Raw genomic sequence first — 20,758 nt, forward strand, 5'->3', positions numbered from 1 at the left:
AGGGACTGGGTTTCTGAGTGACTGAGTCTGCCTGACCATCTTTCCCAGACCACCTCTGTCTCACTCAGTTTCACCAGCAGCATCTGCGTCTGACTACACCTGCCCCTGCTGACCGCTGTGCTGGTCATCTCCTCTGCATTCAGTGACAGCCGGTTGAATCAGGTTGCCTGCCTGAAGGGCAGCTGACGACTTGTCCCCAGAAAGTCTCTCCTTGACGAATGGCCTCTTTCACTCCAGCTGCCTGACAGCAGGCTTCTAAAGTTTTGCATGTCCAGGGGCCTGTGGCCTGAACATCTCCAGCTACGAGTCTGGGCCTTGGGGCGTCCAAGGCAAGGACACCAACAGGGAAAGGAGCCCGGGACAGGGACCTGTGGGTGGGGAAGGCTACAGGAGAAGGACACGAGGCCAGGTGGGGAGCAGCCAGAAGAAGCCCCTCAGGCCCCTGAGCTCAGGGATCTAGTTCTGTGGCAGAGTCAGCACCTTGAGGAGATGGGCTGGTTTGTGGGTGCCTCAGGACAACAAGGCATGACCCCGAAAACTATGTTCCTCCGTGTTTCTGGGATATCTCTGTCAGTGTCTTGCTACTCTGCAGAAGGGGAATCCCACAGACCTCAGATCTCCTCCTGAATTTAAGACTTTCCCATACTGTGTGTATGTCGGCGGGGGGGACTGGCCACATCAACCACATGGAATGGAAAGAGAGACTGTGTACCAGAGTAAGGGGGAAGGAAACTCAGAGAATTAGATTAGAGGGAATTAAAAAAAAATAAGCATGTCAATTGCATGGGTGTGCTGTGAATTATAGCTATAGCTATTAATAATTATAAATGAGAGCGTTGGACTAGCTTATCTCAATTGAGCCCTAGCATTTTGAGATGCTGTCTTTCCATTAATAATAGAGGCCTGGCCGCCTCATTGATTTCATTATAAGCCAAGAGAGGAATGCGGGGAAGTAAACAACTCTGTTCCCAAGGGCTCTGTCTTAGTCAGCTTGGGCTGCTATGACAAAATACTATAGATTGGGGGCCTTAAACCACAGATGTTTATTTTTCAAAGCTTTGAAGGTTAGAAAGTCCAAGATCAAGGTGCAGGCTGATTTGGTTCTTAGTAAGATCCTTTCCCTGGCCTGCAGACAGCTGCCTTCTTGCTGTGTCCTCACATGGTGGAAAGAGAATGAGCTCTGGTTGTTTCCTCTTCTTATAAAGCCACTAATCACATCATGAGGGCCCCACCCTCACAACCTCCTCTAAGTCTAATTACTTCCCAAAGGCCCCACCCCCACATACTATCACATAAGGGGTTAGGGCTGCAACATACGAATTTTGGGGGGACACAAACATTCAGTCCATAGCAGGCTCTCACAATATGAAGTTGGATCCCACTCAGTGGCCCGTGGGGCTTCCCCAGGGCAAGAGCTCCAGGGGGCTGAGAAAAGAGGCAGCAACAAGTTCCACAGAGCGCTTGTACCTCATTTATTTGTTTATTCATTCAAGGAGCATATACTGAGTACTGAGTGCCAGCCACTATGCCAGGCTCTCACCCTGCCCTCATGGAGCTTAGATTTACAGGCTCCAGGAAGCCTTTCCTGTGCCTCTCAACTCTGGTTCCATCAGGGCCAGGTGATAAATACCAACTACTTTATTTTTGGACAACCTGCACAGCTGAAGGTGGGAGAGCTAGTATAGTGCAGTGGGTCTCAAAGTGTAATCACTGGGAACTTGTTAGAAATGCAAATTCTGGAGTCCTACCATAGTTGGACCAAATCAGAAACCCTTATGGTAGAGCACAGGAATCTATGTTTTAACAACATCACCTCCAGGTGATGCTGATATGTGCTAAAGTTTGAGAACCACTAGTGGAATGATTAAGTGTATTGGCTCTGGTGTCATATTGGAATCTCAGCTGTACTACATAAGAGCTGTTTGACTTTGAGCAAGTCCATGAATCTTTCTGTGCCTCCATTTTCTTATTTGCATAATCAATATAATTACGACCACTTTGAACCATTGTTGTTTTACATCATATAAAGAGCTTAGCACATAATCTCAGTTCTAGGAATGTATCCTGTGGACATAGTCCAGCATATGCTGAATGGTGTATGTTCAGGATATTCATTGAAGCATTGTTTATAGTAGAAAAGAAACACTCCAAATATGTATCCATAGAGGACTAGTTTAATAAATCATGGCACTGCCATACAAAGAATGAGCGAGATCTTCTTATACTCATATGAAAAGATCTCCAGAATTTCTGAGTTAAAAAACAAGGTGCAGAACAGTGTGTTTGTATGTTTCCATTTGTGTAAAGAAAAAGAATATTTATATATGCATAGGTTATCTCTGAAAGAATAGTCGGGAAACAGGCAAATTGGTGGGAGAAGAAATCAGTGGCAGGAAATAGAGGAAGGAGGGAAACTTATTTTTACCATACATGTATCTTTTTATGACTTAAAATTTGCAATATGTTATATGCATTTCCGATTCACAAAAGTGAAGTTTAAAAAAACAGAGGAGTACTTAGCATAGTGCCTGGTGGCAGCCATGGTAATGGTGATGGCCATTCCACAGCTCTAAGCAGATGATTCATTGCAGAAATGCAGCCTAGAGATATCTGGGGTGTGACCACAGTCTCTCCTCTCTTCCCTTCGTTCTATATGGTGCATGTTGACCTATCAGAGAATCCTTGCATTTTCAAGATGGAAAGGGTTTCAAGATTCTCTGGTGTAACACTTTTATTTTAAGGATGAAGAAACCAAGCCTCAGAGAGAGCACATAACCAGTCCAAGGTTATCCAGAGGATTGGGGCTGAATCTAGGGCCTCTTTCAAAACATCATAGGACTAAGTTTTCTAAAATTCTGCTTTCACCCCATCACTGCTCTGCTCAGAAACTGTAATGAGGGGCTGGCCCCGTGGCCGAGTGGTTAAGTTTGCATGCTCTACTCCGGCAGCCCAGGGTTTTGCTGGTTGGATCCTGGGCGCAGACATGGCATCACTCATCAGGCCATGCTGAGGTGGCATCCCACATTGCACAGCCAGAAGGACCTACAGCTGGAATATACAACTATGTATTGAGGGGCTTAGGGGAGAAAATGGGGGAAAAAAAAGATGATTGGCAACATGTCAGCTCAGGTGTCAATCTTTAAAAAAAAAAAAAAAAGAAAAACTGTAATGATTTCTCAACCTGGCTAAGACTAATTGTGGTTTAAATCCCAACCAAACTTTCCAGCCTTATTTTCCACCTTCTCCTATGTGAATTCTCTACCCTAGCCAGATAGGTCTCTTCATTGACTCAAAATGCTCCTGCTTTCCAGACGCCACAACTTGCCAGTGCTGTGCTCCCTGTCTGAAGCGCCTTTCTCCTTCTTGTTCATTTATGGAATCTACCTACACATGGAGACAGAAGCACACCTAATCATACTTCCTCTAGGAAGTCTTTCCTGATTACTCAAGCTCACAGAGCTCTCTCCTTCCTCTGAACAAATTAAAAAATTTCTTGTAAAACTTCTGTATTGTAAATTTTACAAGCTTCTGTAAATTTCTGCTTCTTAAGAGAATAGGATGGTTCTGTGCTCCTCGAACAAAGGAAAGTGGACTAGAACAGAGCCAGTTCCTCATCCTGACTCTCCATTTCTGGAGAAAATTGGACAAAGGAACTTGGCCCCCCTTATTGTCTCAGGGAAGCCCTGGGTGAGGATTCCATTGAGCCCTCCTGGAGCCAGGAGACTGTCTGCAGAAACTGCTGGGCCTGTTCCTACCCTGATGTTTACTTACTTGGCCTGGAGGCCCAGCGTGATGAAACCTGGCCCTGTTGCCGAGCACCTTGGGAGGCCTCACTCCAGGGTCCCTCTGTGCTCAGACAGTGGCCCTTTGTGGAACAGAGGAGCAGGACTGAAAGTGGAGCCGCTGGAAACTCTTCCCTCCCCCCTGCCTCCAGCTGCCTCCACCGGCAACTGTGGACCCTCCTAAGCCTGGGTGGCCTCTGTTTTAAGTCCATGGCTGGCAGGCGGCTGGTGGAGTGAGGTAGAGCCTCCAGGCAATTAGCTAGGCTGGGAGGGTGAGGAGGGGTCCAGCCAGGATGGCCTGCTGAAAGAGTGTCCCTTAAGTCAATAGAGGCTGCTTATAATGAAGATCTCCAAAGAGGAGACTGGGCCCCCTACAGGCTAGTTTGACACTTTCAACAACCCTGCCCCCACCAAATACACCCCTAAGACGTAGGGCTGGACGCTCTGATGTGGTTTGTCCCTTTTTTCCCTGTCTCATGGACCCTACACTCACTTGGCGGGAGTGGAGAGATTGGGAATCCTTAGGAGTAATCCTAAACCTGGTTGGGTAGGAATCAGGAGGAAGGGACTAGTGACCAAAGGAAGGAAGATAGTGTGGCGTAGGTGAAAGGGCACTCACTGTTCTGAGGGGCAAGAGGCCTAAGACTCCAGTTCCTGCTGAGCCGCTGACTTGCCAAATGACATTAGCTAGTTGCTTCCCTTTTCTGTGCCTCTTTTTCCCTAGCTGTGCCTCACTTTCCCAGCTGCAAAATTACAGAGGCAGAGTAGGTGAATGTGAAGGATTTTTACAGTTCTGATTTTTCGTAATTCTGCAATCACAGAGAGAAAAGGGAAGAGCTGGGGGTGGGCTGGAGGTAGATAACTGACATGATGTTCTCTGTTGCTTCACCAGCAGTCGCTAGGCAGCCTTTTCTCTGCCTCCAGGATCCCCTCCCTGCTTCGTTTCTCCCCATCTCCTTTCCACCCCACTTTGAGGGCTTCTTGTGATGAGATCTAGAAGCTGTTTGATTTAGTTTGTCTTATCCCATATTCTGCCCTCAGTGGGAGGGGACTGGGCACAGAGCAGAAAGGCGGTCAGGAAATAAAAGAGAAAAATTAAGAGGTAAGGGTCTGATGGAGGGAAGTGTCAAAAGAGAGCTCAGGGAGAGCTGAGACGAAGGAGAAGGGAAGGAGAGATGGTGAAAGAGGGGTAGTAGAATGAAGAGGAGGAAAAAGTAAGCGTAAAATGAGATGAGGAGGGAGGAAAGTATGAAAGAAAGAAAAATAGGAAGAGAGACTGTGGGAGAAGTCTACAGCCTGGACAAACACACACAGGTGGGGACATCTCAGGGTATTCTAGGACAGCAAGTAGTTCAGTTTGGCTGGAGGTAATAGGGGAGACAAAATTAGAACTGGATTGTAGAAGATCTTGAATGCCAGGCTAACAACTTTGGACTTTATATCTACTATTTTCTGCTGCTCAAATCCCCTGTGATAAGCTGGGTGAGGCCCAGAGGAGCATTTTCATTCATCCACCCATTCAACAAGGGACTTATCCAACTCCGTATCCCCAGAGCATAACATAACGTCTGCACTTAACAGGCAGTCAGGAAATGCCTGTTGAAATCGAGCACTTGGAAAAAAAAAGCAGAACACTTGGAGAAAGCAGGGGCTGGGACAATCTCATAGAGAATATAAGAATAACCATAGCACAAGCGAGGAAGCGCTAGGCGCCCTAAGAGAAATATAGGTAAGAGTTATGCGAGATCAGAGGAAAGAGAGACAGCCATCCCCGCTACCTAGAGCAGGAGAGTCCCACAGAAGATTGTGATGGGCTCAGCTTAGGTCACATACCCAACCTTGAATTAATCCATGTGGCCAGGAAGATAGACCCATTGGAGGATGTAGGGTTCTGTATTAGTGAAGAGCAAAGAGTTCTCCAAAGACAAGGAGGTGGGGTTATTACCAGAGAAGAGCGGCTGTCACAGTCCACTGTACTGCCAATTCTAGGTCAGAGAGGGTCACACCTCTGCCAAAAGGGTCCAGGGCTGCACCCACTTCACCTGGGAAATGAATGCTCCAGTAATTTACAAGGGCAGGTGAAAGCTTGTAAAGTGTTGGCTCTTTGAAGATTGGTGGGCAGTTTCTAGCCAAACTTCTGGATAGTGGCAGTATCAGCAGCCCCCTGACGTAACGATGGGAGAAGCAGTTCCAAGGGACCTTAAAAGGTGGCTTCAGGTTCTTGCTTTTGAGCAGGGGGTGGCTCAGGCCTGTAACCCAGAGTCAACTCTCTCCTTGCTCCAGATATCTCCACAAAGGAAGACCCCATAGCATGGCTTAGTAGGGAGCATAAGACTCTAGAGTCAGACATCGCTGGCTTTGGTTCCCAGCTGTGCTACCTCCTGGCTCTGGGACTTTGAGTAAGTTATGTAAGTTATCTGAGCCCTTATTTCTCTGTCTGAAAATAGAGGGTGGTAATACCAAGCACACAGAATCATTACAAAGGTTGAATACGCTAATGCTAAAAAGCACTTGGCACAGCACCACACAGGCCACAGGCACTGGGCAAATGTGAATTCCTATTCATTTTTTAGTAACAGAGCTATGCGCTGTTAAAGCCGGAGGGGTTTTAAAAATTACTAATCCAATCCTCTCATTCTACATTGGTGAGAGGACTCCTTATAGCTAATCTAAGTCTCTCCAGTTGCAATATCTGCTGATTCTGTCCACACTAGAAGCAGAGAACTGACATCCCTCCTCTGCTCTAAGCTACTTAAATCCTATATGAGTTCTAAACTAGTCCCTAAAAGGATATTTTGATTCCTCCATTTTTTCCCCAAGAACTTTTGCCCGTCATTTGCTCTTTGCTCTGCCAAAGATGTACTCAGTTAGTGTACCGTACTCAACGTGGTCAGGAATGTGTGGGAGGATTATAGGCTAATCTTAAACAAATTCGCCAATCTTGGAATATCTGAAGGAAATTGGTCATAATTATTCCTGGATAAGCTAATAAATAAATATAATTATCCATATTTTTTTTTACTCTGCTTAATTTTTTGGGGAATACAAATTGTTATTTTGATTGTGGCAAAACATACATAAAATTTACTATTTTAACCATTTTTAGGTGTACAATTCAGTGGCGTTAAGTACATTCACAATGTTGTATAACCAGCACTACTATTTCCAGAGCTTTTTCATCATCCCAAACAGAAATTCTGTACCCATTAAACAACAACCATCTGCCTGCCAGTCCCTGGTAACTTCTATTCTGCTTTCGTCTCTATTAATTTGCCTGTTCTAGAGACCTCATATAATATTTATCATAGAATATTTATCCTTTTGTATCAGTTTTTTTCACTTAGTATAATGTTTTTAAGGTTCATCATGTTGTAGCCGTATCAGAATTTCATTCCTTCTTATGGCTGAATAATATTCCATTGAGTGGATATACCACATGTTGTTTACCCCTTCATCTATCGATGGACACTTGGGTTGTTGCCACCTTTTGCGTATTGTGAGTAATCCTGCTAAGAACATCAGAGTACAAATAACTATCAGTGTTTTGTCCAATCTATAGTGCCCTCCTCAAGATTTCAGGTCCTAATCTCTGGAATCTGTTAATTTGTGTGACAAAGATTTTTGCAGATGTGATTAAGAATTTTGAGATGGAGAGATGATCCTGGATTCTCAGGGTGGGCCCTAAATGCAATCCTTATAAAAGGGAGACAAGGAGATTTGACTATCACAGAAGAGGAGAAGGAAATGTAACTACAGAGGCAGAGATTAGAGTGATGCAGTCACAAGCCAAGGGATGCCAATAGCTGCCAGAAGCTGGAAGAGGCAAAGGACAGATTCTCCCCTCCAGCCCCTGGAGAAGCACAGCCCGGTGATTGATTTAAGATTACAGGCCTGCAGAAATGTGAGAGAATAAATGTGTGTTGTTTTAAGCCACCAAGTTTGTGGTAATTTGTTATAACAGCCACAGGTCTCTAAAAGGTGCGTTGAGCCACCATGAGGGAATGAGAGAGTCCAGTTTTCTACATCTTCACCAATACTTGGCATTGTAAGACATTTTCTTTGCCAAATTGAACTGCAATTTTTGTTTCCCTAATTACTAGCGAGGCAGACCATTTTCATATGCTTATTGGCCATTCATATTTCTTCTATGAATTTCTTTTTCATAGTCTTTGTCCATTTTTCCAATCTAGATTGTTATGAATTCTTTATATATTTTAGATTCTCATACTTTGTCAGCCAAAAGCATTTCAGAGATTTTTCTCCCAGTGAGTGGCTTATCTTTTCGCTTTCTTTATGGAATTTTTTGATGCATAGAAGTTCTACATTTAATGGAATTGACTATATCAGTTCTTTTCATTTTTTAAATTTGTGTGACAGTTAATTTTATGCATCATTTTGACTGGGCCATAGAGTGCCCAGATATTTGGTTAAACATTGTTCCAGGTGTGTCTGTGAGAGTATTTCTGAATGAGATTAACAGTTGAATTGGTAGACTGAGTAAAGCAAATTGCCATCCCCAATGTGCAACCTCATTCAGTCCATTGGAGGCCTGAATGGAACAAAAAAACAGAGTAAGGGAGAATTTGCTCTCTCTGCCTGAGAGTCTTCCACCTGGCACATCCACCTTCTCCTGCCTGTGGACTTAGACTTGAACTGGCCCTTACACCATCAGCTCTCCTGGGTCTCCAGCTTGCCAATCCAGATCTTGGGACTTCTCAGCCTTCATAACCGTGTGAGCTAATTCCTTACAATAAATCTATCTACTGATTTATTTATATAGAGATAGAGATAATCTTATTGGTTCTGTTTCTCTGGAGAATCCAGACTAAGACAATTTGTGATTTTTGTGTCTTGTTTAAGGAATCCTTCCCTACCCGAGGTCCTAAAGATGATCTTCTTTAGTTACTTCTAAGGATTTTAAAGTTTTGCATTTTTGTTTGTTTTTTGAGGAAGATTAGCCTCAAGCTAACATCCACTGCCAATCCTCCTCTTTTTGCTGAGGAAGACTGGCCCTGAGCTAACATCTGTGCCCATCTTCCTCCATTTTTTATATATGTGGGACGCCTACCACAGCATGGCTTGATAAGTGGTGCGTGGGTCTGCACCCGGGATCCGAACCAGTGAGCCCTGGGCCGCTGAAGCAGAGTGTGCAAACTTAACCACTGCACCACCAGCTGGCCCCTGCTTTTTGAATTTAGGTCTTAAATCTAACTGAAGGTTATTTTTGTGTATGCTATGAGGTAGAAATCTCATTTTATTTTTTTCCAAATGAATAACCAATTGTTCAGTCTCATTTTTAAAGTAATCCATCTGTATTAATTTCCTAGTGCTGTCATAACAAATTACCACAAACCAGGTGTCTTAAAACAACAGAAATTTATTCTCTCACAGTTCATGAGGCCAGAAGTCCAAAATCAAGATGTTGGAAGAATTGGTTTCTTCTGGAGACTCTGAGAGAGAAAACATCCCATGCTTCTCTCCTAGCTTCTGGTGGTTACCAGCAATCCTTGGTGTTCCTTGGCTTGTAGACAGCTCACTCTAGTCTCTGCCTCCATCTTCACATCACCTTCTCTGTGTCTCTGTATGTCTTCTCCTTTTCTTATAAGGACACCAGTCATTGGACGTAGGGTCCATTTTAAATACAGGATGAGTTAATCTTGAGATCCCTCACTAACCACATCTTCAAAGGCTCTATGTCCAGATAAGGTCATATTCTGAGGTTCTACGTGGACATGAATTTTTTGGGGGGACACTATTCAGCCCACTACATCACCCTTTGCTACTCTTTTGCCAATGTCATTTCTGTCATATGTCAAATTTCCACTTATGTGTGAGCAGAGTGATCATTTTATAATACAAGTCCCTGATGAAATAGTTTTACATTTTTCATAAGATTTTTGTTTAATCCTCACAACAGTTCTATGAGGTAGGTACTACTAAAACCAGTGTTATGCTAAGTTATAATGTGATAACAAACAATCCCCAAATGTCAGTGCCTTATAACAACAAAGTTTTCTCCCTCACGTTACACATCAGTAGCTGTGGGACAGCTGTGGGTTGGCTGCAGCTCTGTTCTATGTGTCTTTTCACTCCAGGATCCAGGCTGAAGGCACAGCCCTTATCTAGAACACACCATTCCAGTGGCAGAGATAAAAAAGTACGATTTTAGACTGAAACATGCAATGGCTCTCCAAGTTTCTGCTAAGAACTGGCATATATCTCTCTGGCTCAAATTTCATTGGCCAAAGTAAGTCATGTGGTCAAGCCTGACTCTGGGCTGGGGAAGTGTTGCTCCTTCTTCTGGAGGGAACTCAAGTCACATGGCAACTGGCTAGAATGTATAATCTTACTGGGAAGGCGGAGAGCAAATAAGAGGGAATACTAATATCTCTACTACAGAGGTTAAGTAACTTGCTCAAGGTCAAAAAGCTGAGAAGGGAAAGAGCCAGGATTCAAACTCAGGCAATCTTTCTCCAAAGCCATAGTGCATTCCATGGCTCCCTATTGCCTGCTAGATGGAATGCAAATATACTTAAGCTTCAGGGCTTCTGGGTGTTCATTCCTGCAGCTTGGAGTGCCCCTCTATCACTTCTGCTTGTTCAGCTCACTCTTTAAGACTCCACTCTGATCTCACTCCTTCATGAGCTTCTCTCCTTGGAATTAATCACCATGTGCCCCCATCACTCTTTATAAGTACATTTTACTTTATATTCATTGTCTTATTCCCTTTAAAGGCTGAGGGGACACTTTTATTTGTCATGTGTCCCCTCTGCCCCCAAGGCTTTGGACAGTGTTCCCTAAATGTTTGCAGTATTTTGAGATGAGATGAGTAGGGGGGTAGGAACCACAGTTGGGCCCTGCTCCTGGGGATGAGAACACTTGGCCTACTTTTCCACCCCTCTAAACTAAGCTTAGCACCTGGTGCTCTGGTGACTGGTAGGTCAGCTCCGCGTGACTGACTGACTTAGTAAGCCTTTAGCACCTCAAAGCCCTGGGCTGGGGTGTGGGTGCTGGAGGTGGGGGGAGAGGAGGTGGGAATTAACTTTTACCTTTCAGAAGTCCTTCCCTTCCCCTGCCCCAGGCAAAGGACAAGTAAAAGTCCATCTCTAAGTGGGCTGGGCATCAGACCTAGGAGGATTGGGGAGGCCCTGGAAGGTGCAGGGGAAGGAGGAAAGCACTGCTGGGTCATGGGAGAGGAGCAGAGAACAGGAAAGAGCACTGAACTGCACATTGAAAGACTTTATTAACTTGTCCAAGTGATTTAATTTAACCTCTCTGAGCTTCAGTTTCCCCAGCTGTAAATTGGAGACCATACTGATCTTGCCCTCCTCCCTAAGTTGTTGCTCAAATACATAGTAAAATGCTGGAAGCCTGGGGATGCAGCCTTGAAAGCACACAGACTTGTATTGGAATCCCCTCATAAGCTTTGCGACTGTGGGAAAACTGCATATCTCATCATAAGCCATGATGTCCTCGTTTATAAAATGGGGATAATAATGATAATAGCTACCTTCCAGGGTGAGAGAATTATGTAAGTAAAGTGCTTAGCACATGGTGCTCAATAATATTGGTGTTTTTATAAGAGATGATGGTACTTATTGTTTAAGGAAAGGATCACTCCAGGTGTCATTTGTGAATATTAAAAGGAGGGGGAAAGAGTCTATCTTTTCCAAGATCTGGTTGCTTCCTTTAGCCAAGTATGGGGTGTGGCTCAAAGGAATGAGGAAGCAGTTCATGAAGTGACAGCACACAGAACACTGTCTTCACAGATCTTGGGGGAGGGGACGAGAGGTTAGCTGACCCTCCCAAAAGATCAGAGGTCCTAGTCTGCTACTCCCACTCCTACAGATGCAGTCCACTGACTCCTTCTTGTCCCCTCCTACCAATCTAGTCACCAAGTCCTGGGGAAGCTGCCTTTGTAATAATAATGACAATAGTAATGAGACCAATGAGAGTGTTACTTTGAAGCTTATAAAGGCTATCTAACACACAATCCCAATTATCTTTCATAATTTCTCTCGTGTAAACAGAATCCAGGTTTAGAAGGGGCTTGGAGATTATTCTGCATTCACGGATGGGGAAACTGAAATCCGGAGAAGAGAAGGGATTTATCTGAGGCCACAAATAAGTTAATGGCAGAAGCAGGACTGGAACCTGTAGCTCCTGACCCCCAGCCCAGTGCCAGTGCTCCTGTCATGACACACCTGTCCTTCATTTTTTCATTCCCACTGCCACCCAGCCTATTCTCTCATCTCCTGGACCACCTCAGTGGTTCCTAACTGGTCCTCCCTGCCTCTGATCCCTCCGCATCATTTTGTTCCATACATTCAGCCAGATAATTGTCTGGAAGCACAGCCTTGATCTTGTCTTTCCTTTCCTAATAAAACTGCCCATTTTTCAACTTCAAGGATCATCTGGTTCCTGGTTCAGCCTCCAAATGAAGGCCCAATCTTTCTTTGAATGTATTTATTGGTAGAGAGCTCATCACTCCAAGGCGGTCCATTCCATTCTGTACAGCTTTGAATGTTAGAGAGTTCTTTATAGCAAGCTGAAGTTGTCCTCCTGGATGTCCACCCACTGGAGCTGAGTGGAATTCTTTCATATCCATTCGCCAGCTAATCAATTTTTGTAGTTAATGTTTAATGTGGGCCAGGTCCTGGGAGGACTAGGTGCTGAGGGGAAGAGAAAGAGGAATTAGACGTGGATCCTTCCCTCAGAGAGTGTGGCATAGGGGTGCAGAGTTTTTTGTTTTCTTTATTAGACCTAGATAATAGGAAACAAATCAAATCCCCTTTCTGTATGACAGCCCTGCAGCTGTTTGGAGACAGCCACTATATCTCCCTTATGCTTTCCCTTCTTTGAGCTATTTAAATCATTCCCCACACAACATGGCATCCAGGTCCTCAGCATTCTTGTCTTCTCCTCTAGACTTGCCCCAGTGTGACAGTGTCCCTCTCAGAATGGAGGGCCCAAAGCTGCCCTCTGTGGTCCAGCTGTGATCTGCCCAGGGCAGCACAGAGCCTCTAATGGAGGCTAACCAGAGTGGGTCTAACAGCAGCTAGAACACACAGGTGTAACCTCTAGTTTCTCTTGATACAGTACATCTTGTTCACTTTTTCCTCTCTTTCTTCCTTTTTTCCTTTCCTCCTCCCCTGCCTTCCTTCCTTACTTTTTTGCAACCAGGTTGCATTGTTGAGTTTGAGGTCAACTCAAACCTTTAAGTCATTTTCACTGAAACTACTCTTAATCTAGATTCTTTCTATTGCGTATTTTGGGCACTTCGTCATTTGGAACTGCACTGTCCATCGTGGCAGCCACCAGCCCTATGTGGCAATTTACATCTAAAGAACTTAAAATTAAATAAAATTAAAATTTTATCTTCTCAGTTGTACTAGCCACATTTCAAGTGCTCAAAAGCCATAGGTGGCTAGTGGCTACTGTATCAGACAACGCAGATTCAGGGCACTTCCATCATCACAGAAAGTTCTATGGGACTGCTCTGTTTTGGACTGAAGGGCAAGAGTTTCCATTTATTCAGTGTGGCACCTCATCTTGTTAGTTCCACCTCAGCCCCAAGGCAGCTGAGATCTTTTGGAAACTAAATTGGTTTCCGGAGTGTTGTCCCTCCCAACTTCATGACAGCTGTAGATATGATTAGCATTTCATGCCTTCCTCTGCTTCATCTAAACCGACTGATAAAAATGCCCAGCAGAGCAGAGAGGGCTGCAGCCAAGCCCTGCACATGGCCCTCGGCACTCTGGCATTATGTGGCAGTCATGCAGTAGTTTAACAAATTAGGCCTACATACTAGGCCCTGTGCACTGGGCACTGGGTACACAGAGGGAGACAGAAGACAGCAAGTAAAGAGTCCTGCTATGGTTGGCATTCCAGGGGTTCAAATGCTTTTGCCTCACATTCAAGACTGCTTCTGTCTGGCCTGTGGGAGCTAAAATACAGGCTTGGAAATCAGCTTCTTGGATTTGGATCCCAGCTCTGCCACTTTACTGTTGTAATTAATGTCTTTGTGTTTGTTTCCTAATGTACAGAGTGGGGATGAGAATAATCTCTTCCCCACAGTGTTATTGCGGGATAACTAACTCATTGAGTTGGTGCAAGTAAAGCTCTTAGAACAGTGCCTGGAATATAGTCAGTGCCCCAAACACAATAGTTATCATTAGTTCTCATTATTTTCATTTTTCCTCCAGGACAAGCCATGATCAGTCCTGCTTTGGGGCCTCATCTCCCTCAGTTCTGCCCTCTGTTAGTTTGTGGAGGTCCCTGGCGGCCCAAACTAGGCCTCCCCTCTTGATTTGTTGTGTTCTCAGCTGCTCATTTGGCACTGAGTGTCCTATACTGGAGGGAGGAGCCCAGCGAAGAACTGAATAATTGCTGGGCTTTATCTTGGCTCTGTGCCACCTGGTGGAGAGACCTAGGGCAAGCTTCTCATCTGCAAAATGGGGATAATCACAGCTGCCACAGAGGACGGTGGTTAGGGCTAAGTGAGACAGGTAGGTGAAAACTCCTGCACTGAGAGCCCTTTCCATGTGTCTTGACTTTCAGTAAAACTCCCGAAAGTGCATGACTTGCTTCTTCCTCCACGTCTCTGTGCTTTATTTAGTGTCTAACAACGGAGGCCAGGCTCATCATTCCTTGCTCTTCTGGAGGGCCAGCCCTGTCCTAGGAACCCTGGGGCAGGAATTCCCTAGGTTTCTTCATCTACGGAATGAGGACTCCTAATCTGTGCCCCAGCTTCTCCCCGCTGCTATCCCGGGCTTGCTGAATTTGGGTTCGTTCCTCCCTTCCCCAGCCTCAGTCTATCCTCAAAGTAAGACCTGAAGGGGCACCTATAAGGGCTGCAGTGGTTATAACTCTAATTTAGAAAAGCTCTTTCCTTTGGGCACGCCTGCGCCTGTGGAGGGGCCAGCCCTTGGAGAGCCCCCAGAGGGTCCAGAGGTATTCCCACCCGAGAGGGGGCTGGCACGCGTGGCGCGATCTTCCGCGAGCTCGGGCCGCGGGAACAATGGGCGGGCGGCGGGGCGGCGGGTGGGCGTCGGCCAGGTCCGGACCGAGGTAGAGGAGGCCGGCGAGCTGGGCGCCTGGCCGTGGGGTTAGCCCGGGGCACCGGGCCGAGAGCCGAGGCGTCGGAGCCAAGGAAGACCGAAGTCGGCGCTGGCCGGGACCTGGGAGGAGGCGGGGGCGGGGCCCGAGCCCACCCGGCTGGGACAGGGAGGGCGAGGAGGCCCGGCGTGGGGTCTCCTATCCCTCGCCCCGCGCTTGCTCCCGGCCTCTGAGCTCCCGGGCGCTCAGGTAGGCGCCGGGCGCGGGCCCCACGTTGGGGAGCGGGCGGCGAGCCACGAGCGCCAGGCAGGCTCGCGGGGCGCAGCCCCCTCCTCCCCTCCCCTCCCCTCCCCGGGGGCCGGCGCGGCTCCTCCCGACGCGCGGCCCCGGCTCCGGCGGCTCCCGCGGCGGCGGCGCTCCCCTGGCTGCTCGCTCGCTCGCTCGCCCGTGGCTGCCGGGGCGGCCGGGATCGCCACCACCTCCTCGCGGGGGGCCGGCCGGGGCGGGGCGGAGGGGGGAGACCGCGAGGGGGGCGGGCGGGGAGGGGGCTGCGCGCCTTGGGAGGGAGCGAGCGAGCGAGCGAGCGGGGCATTTCTGCGCAGCTCGAGCGCGCCTCGGAGCCCCCCGGGCGGCCGGACGCACCGACCGAGGACAGACAGTGCCCGGAAGCCGCGCCGCCGCCGCCAGGTTAGCCGCCCGCCTCCGGGCCCCGGGCCCCCGCCGCGTCTGAGCTCGTGTGTGTGTGTGTGTGTAAGCACCGAGGGCTCCGAGCTCGGTCCCACGTCCTCGAGCCCTGACAGGCCGGCGGGCAGGCTCCGGGGGGCGGGGGGGGGGGGGTGGTCTGGACACCACCCGGGCGGGGAGCGGGCGCCGGAGCCAGGAGCCCCGGGCCTCGGTTCGTGCGTCTCAGTACTGGCGCCGGTACGTGTGTCGGGGTCCACGTCTCGGGTGTGTGTTGGGTGTGAGCGCGCGTGTGCCCGTGGGTCCGTGCAAGTGGATGCTCGGTGTGCGCGCGCCTGCGTGTGTACACCGGGTGTGCATCTGTGTGTGTGTGTGAGTGAGTGAGGGTGTGTGCTCTGTATTTCTTCGCTCGTCTGGACTGGGTGATGTGTGTGTCTGGGTGAGGGTGTGTGTGTCTGCGTGTGTCTATCCGTGAATGTGTCTCTGAGAGGGTGTGTCTGAATGTGTAGCTGAGTGTGTACATCTGGATGAGGGTGTGTGCCAGTGGCTTTGCTTGTGGCTGGAGCCCTTGGCGGGGTGTGTGTGTGTGTGTTTGTCGCTGTGTGAGGGTCAGTGTGACTCCCCGTGTGCGCGCGTGTGAGGGCGGGTGTGCACCCGCGTAGCCCCGCGTAGCCCCCTTGTGCGTGTGCGCGGCTTTGTTTCCGCACTGCCGGGAGGAAGGGGTGGGGGCGGCGGCCGAGGCGCTGCCATCGCCCGGAGCGGGGCACCTGGTCGGGGCAGTGGGTGGCGGCGGTGACAGGAGCGTCCCGCCGGGCCAGGAGGGGACTCCCTGCTGGCAAGTGGGCGGCCACACCCCGGGAGCCAGAGGGAGCTGGGCTGACAGCGGAGCCCGTCCTGGGCCGAGCTGGAGCGGAGGGCGTGTCCTGCCTGAAGCCTCTGTGGGAGCGTGGAGGAGTGGGTGCGCGTGGGTGTGGCTATGGATGTGGGTGTAGGGTGATGGTGGTGGCGACCGTGGTCCCCAGGCTGGTGACCCAGTCGGTTCAGAGATCCACTTCCTGTCGCAGTCCCAGGGACCTTCGCCCAGAGCCAGACCGGGCCTGGCCAGGTCAGACACATTCCCACCCTCAGGCTCGCCAGCTCCAGTGGGTAGAGCCACACCTTAGGTGCCCTGAAATGAGGAGGGAAAGCCACGCTCTTAAAGGGCCAGCCCCCTCCCCCGCCAAGAAATCCCCTTTCAGGAGACCTCTACTTTGAGAGCATCTCTGGGTGTGTCTGTACCCCTTTCCCCGTGTATTGGTGCAGTGCATGCATTTCTACATCTGTAGTCTATGTGCATGTGTGTGTTCTTTCTGTGTATTTCTTGCGCATTTGGATGCATAGGTATGTTTTATCAATGAACAGTGAATAATGTATCTCTTGACATCTATGTGTGTTTTTTCATAAGTTCTGGTATATTTGTTTTTATGTACATATAGCTGTTTGTATATTAGTGAATCTGTGCATGTGGGTTTGCAAAAGAAGTGTCATTTTGCTGCCAGCTGGAATAGAATAGAAAAATTCTGTCCAGTGCCACTCTATTTTAGAAAAACTAGGTGAAAAGGTGGTTTGGAAATTTAGCCCCTGACTTTGTGGGTTTCAGATGCTGGTACTGGAATGTAGGTAGATTGCAGTTAGACTGGATACAAGGATAGAGAGAAACCAAGACTCTTATAGGAGGAAGTAATTATTCTGGAAGAGGGATATCCAAGTGCAAGAATTCTTCCTCCTCTTCTAGTTCTTCTTCCCTGTAGCTTCACCTCCCCCTCTGCTGCTGGGCTTGCCAGGATAAAGTGCCCAGGATTTGGAGTGTAAAGGGAGGGAGCTGGGAATGTGAAAGGAAGCAGGGTGGATGGGTGATAGGACTGGGGGCCAACAGCAGATTTCAGCAATTCTTAAAATGTTTCCCTGCTGAAGGCAGCAGAAGCTGGGAAAGCTGAGCTTGCTGTCCCCTTCCCCAAATCCCTTTCCCAGGACAGGAAAGGCTCTGGCCTGGAGCTCAGGAGCCTTGGAGTCTGGTCCAGGGTCTCCTTTTGACTTTGGTTAAACCTTTTATGTATTTACCTCGTCACTCAACACATTTTTATTGAGCCTTTCTTATGTAAGAGTCTAAACTCCCTAAGCCTCAGTTTCCCTGGCTGAGTGGCTAGTAGGTTGGAATCTGGGACTTTGAGGCCCCTTCCCTTGCTCAGTGTTACCCAGATTTAGGAATCCATCCTTCTAGCCCCTAAGGATCCTAGTTAGCCTTGGTCCCCACTCACCACTCCACCTTGTCCCCAGATACTCTAGTCTAGAGCAGTAGTTCTCAAAGTATGGCCACCCACCAGCAACAGCCGGGTCACCTGGGATGTTGTTAGAAATGCAAATTCTTGGGGCTCCCACCAGACCTACTGAATCAATAATTCTGGGACTGGGACCCAGCAGTCTATGTTTTAACAAACACAGGTGATTCTGATGCACTCTAGAACTCAAGAGAGGTGCAGACAGGGAGGAGGAACCTCCTGTAGGTTGACGCATCTGGAAAGCATCCCCTGCCCCCTCCGGCACACAAATCTGAAGTAGCCTGCAGCTCTAGCCTGGCATGTAGAGGTTCTGGTTTCAAGTCCCAGGTCTTCCTTGTGATCTTGGATAATCACTCCTTCACTGAATAATGCGATGACTCGTTGACAGTGTCTGCTCTGGGTCAGGTTCTGAGCAAGGAATCTCCCCGCTCTGCTCAGTTTCTCTACTTCTTACCTTGACCTACAAGACCTGCAGTATTGAGTCCCTGCCCACCTCTCTGGAAACTAGCTTCTCTGGCTTTCTTTTAGTGCATCCAGGCACCATGAGTGCTTTTGCCTCTGGGATTTTGCACATGCTGTTCCCTCTGTCTAGCACACTCTTCCCCTGCTTCTTATCTTGGTTAACTCCTATTCTTCAGATTTCAGTTTGAGAATCACTTTCTCGGGGGCCTTTACCAACTTCTTAGGATAAGTCAGCTTTTCCTGTTATGTGTTTGTAGAGCTCCCTGTATTTCATAGTGCTTCTGAGAGTTTGTAATTATGCTTGAACTTGTTAATTGTTTGTCTGTCTCCCCTCACTGGATTGCAAATACCATCTGGGTGGGAACTTGCTTATCAGTCTTCCTAGTGCCCCCACATAATGCCTATCTTATGATTAGTGTTCAATACATTCGTTGAATGGATTACTTTATAAAATGGAAGGTGGCACTAAATGATACCCAAACTGTCCTCTCAGGCCCTGACATTGTAATATCTAAGCAGGCCTCAGATTTTTTTTTGAAGTACTATGGTCATGAGTCGCTTAACAACGAGGACATCTTCTGATAAATGTATTGTTAGGTGATTTTGTCCTTGTGCAAACATCATAGCGTGCACTTACACAAACCTAGATGGTATAACCTACTACACACCTAGGCTGTATGGTGCTGATCTTATGGGACCACCGTCGCATATGCGGTCCATCATTGACCAAAACCACCAGGACTGTAGATTTATTGCTACCAGCCATAGATTTGAGCCCCCATTGTGTGCCTGGCCTCTGCTCTAAGGGAGGCCAGAGAAAGCCCCTGAGGAGACACAATCTAGCTCATTTTCTGTGTCCTCTTGAATTAGGATCCTGCAAGAATGAGAAGAGGAAGGGCATTGAACAAGGAATCTAAAGATCTGGGTCCACGCGCTGTTACATGACCGTAGGCGAATCACTGTTCCTCTTTTGCTTGTTTCCTCTCCTGTGAAATGAAGGTATTGGGATGGATAGTGTACCTAGTATTGGTTACTAGCACTGGCTCTAGGGTCATTCTGACTTTGCCACATTCTAGTTGGGTGGACTTTGGCAAGTGACTTCATCTGTTCATTTCCTCACCTGTAAAACAGGATCAATAACAGTATCTGTCTCATTGGCTTTTTTTAAAAATTGAGGTCACATTGGTTTATAACTTAGGTAAATTTCAGGTGTATAATCCTTATATTTCAACTTCTGTATAGATAGCAACATGGTCACCACCAAAGGTCTAGTTTCCATCCATTACCATACATATGTACCCCTTTACCCTTTTTGCTCTCCTGCTCCCATTTCACCTGGTAACCACCAATCTGTTCTCACAGGATTGTTTTGAGAATGAAATGAGGTAACATACATATTATGCTCTGTGCAGTGCTGGGCACATAGTAAACATTTGGTAAATGTTAGCAATTATTACTATTATGGCTACTCTACAATTTAACCTTCTTGAATGCATTTGTGCTGGACCCTAGGCCTACAGAAACAGAAATGAATACAACAGTGTTCGCTGGCTGGGTGTGGGGGCAGATATGCAAAGATACACAATGTACAAGGTGCTAGGGTGTGGCTGTTCATGGAGGAAAAAGGATTCATGGAGGAGAAAGATGGTAGTCGGGTTGGATTTTATCTTTCAGGTATTTGGAGCAGTATGTGCAAAGGCATCATGGCTTATTAGGGGAAGTCCATATAGTTCCGTGTGGTTGGAGCAGAAGGTGGTGAGTGGTGGGGACAGGTGGGGCAAGTGGCTGGAGATAAGGCCTGAGAGGAGGTTGGGGCCCCATCTGATACAGGCTGAAGATCTTGACTGAGTCCTACAGGTGGTAGGGAGCTAGGGAAGAGAATTAAGCTAACCAGGAAGGATCAGATTTGCATTTCAAAAATATAGCTCTCCAGATGGTGATAGAGGATGGTCTGGGTGGAGGGGGAGCATTGAGACTGGGCTCAGAGGGTGATTGTTTGTGTGATGGAAGGGCCCAGTGGGGCGGATAGAGACCTAGAACATGGAAGAAGCACAACTGATGGAGTTCAGGCTAGCCTGGGCCACCAAGATGGGGAGACGAGAATGACTTCTCATGGGCCCCCAGGTCCTCTTTAACCTTCAAGGCTGCCTAATGCATGGAAATCTGAAAATTGGAATTTAAGAGTCTCAGGTCTCCTACTCAATGGATGCACAATGTATTAATTTCCCAGGGCTACTTAACGAAGTACTACAATCTGGGTGGCTTAAAGCAGAAATGTATTCTCTTACAATTCTACAGCTAGAAGTCAGAAACTAAGGTGTTGGCAAGGTTGATTCCTTCTGAAGGCTCTGAGGGGGAGGCTCTTGCATGCCTCTCTCCTAGCTTCTGGTGGTTGCCAGCAATCCTGGGTGTTCCTTGCCTTGCAGCTGCATCTTCCTCTGTCATCACATAGCCTTT

The 20,758-nt window shown here is 47.7% G+C and overlaps 1 protein-coding gene across 20 annotated transcripts in view; it reads left to right on the forward strand.

Moving 5' to 3' along the window:
- The first annotated feature begins 14,198 nt into the window (after positions 1–14,198).
- EPB41L1 (erythrocyte membrane protein band 4.1 like 1) overlaps positions 14,199–20,758 on the forward strand; it is a 118,242-nt gene continuing 111,682 nt past the window's right edge. For 4 of the 20 annotated variants that reach the window (XM_008536302.2, XM_070588240.1, XM_070588261.1 and 1 more), the window contains exon 1: positions 14,199–14,290. The gene's annotated coding sequence lies outside the window, so the exon portion shown is untranslated. Of the gene's footprint in view, positions 14,291–15,003; positions 15,090–15,349; positions 15,528–20,758 lie in introns of those variants that run through there. The other 16 variants (XM_070588219.1, XM_070588224.1, XM_070588218.1 and 13 more) reach the window with 11 other exon arrangements.

This window comes from Equus przewalskii, chromosome 21, assembly GCF_037783145.1.
Source record: "Equus przewalskii isolate Varuska chromosome 21, EquPr2, whole genome shotgun sequence".
In the NCBI taxonomy this organism is placed as follows: Eukaryota; Metazoa; Chordata; class Mammalia; order Perissodactyla; family Equidae; genus Equus; species Equus przewalskii.